A 1,179-nucleotide genomic window follows, 5' to 3' on the forward strand; every position below is an offset into this window, starting at 1 on the left:
TTCCAAAAGACAAATGGAAAATAACTGCAGTAAAAGTTCCCTAAAACATATCCATATCCACGTACATATATAAAAAGAGTTGAAGTGGAGTTAATCTTTAATGGGAGTAACAATCCCACCACAAGGATAACAAACTTCCAGTGCTGGGAATGGGTTATTTCTATTGGAGATTTTGGGCAGTGAGAATTCACAGAACACAGAATATTGTCAATGTTTTTGATCATCCCTGCAGAATTTGATATTAAGACTCTATTGCTGAAAATACCACATGCTTGAATCATAGAACATAAAAAAAAATCAAACACATATTCTACTAGATTTATTCCTCTAGTTAGTTTGAATTTTCCAAGCAGGTGCTATGTGTACTACTATAGGAGAAAAGTAATTGTCTATCTTACCTAGCTGTAAACCATAGGGTCTACAGTACAGACCAGCCAGGAAAATAATTCCCACTGCACTGGTGAAATAATGACACAATAATCCTGCCCAGTATATATAATATTACTCATGTTTTCAACGCTGATCATTTGGTATTGAATTAAATCAAGTATAGTTGTTTTAAGTCACATAAACACACATATGTCAGGTTCTCCAATGCTACAGTGTCAGATTTTCAAAGTTTTCTTTCAGGACTAATTGCTATTTTTGCAAACATCCTCTTCTTCCAATTCTCCCCATCCTAATGATCCTTTCAATATTTGAATAAGCAACAATTTTTCTTGGTGTGTTACATCAAATGTTATTTTCTCAGGAAGGAATTTATCCTGATTTCTAAATGATTTTCCTGCTATAAATTCTCATGGAAACATTTCCTTCCTCTTTCTACTCTAGGACCCCCAACTAGTGAAGATCCATGCAAGTCCTGTGCATACTGCCTCCCTCTCTGTGAATTCATATCTGTGTAGATCCTATGCATTAGAGGGCCTTGTTTTCTTGTCTTCTATCCACTCTGACTCTAAATATTTTCTCTCATCTTTTGCAAGGTTTTCTGAATTCTAAGGGGAGGTATTTGATAGAGATATCCTGTTTAGGGCTGAATATACCAAGCTGTCTCATTCTATACCTGGCCATGGGTTTCTATAAATATTCGCAGCTCCTGCAGGAGGGAGCTTCTTTGATGATTCCTGTACAATTCATTGTGAGTATACCAGAATATCATTAGAAATCATTTTATTACAC

This window comes from Phodopus roborovskii, unplaced genomic scaffold, assembly GCF_943737965.1.
Source record: "Phodopus roborovskii unplaced genomic scaffold, PHOROB, whole genome shotgun sequence".
In the NCBI taxonomy this organism is placed as follows: Eukaryota; Metazoa; Chordata; class Mammalia; order Rodentia; family Cricetidae; genus Phodopus; species Phodopus roborovskii.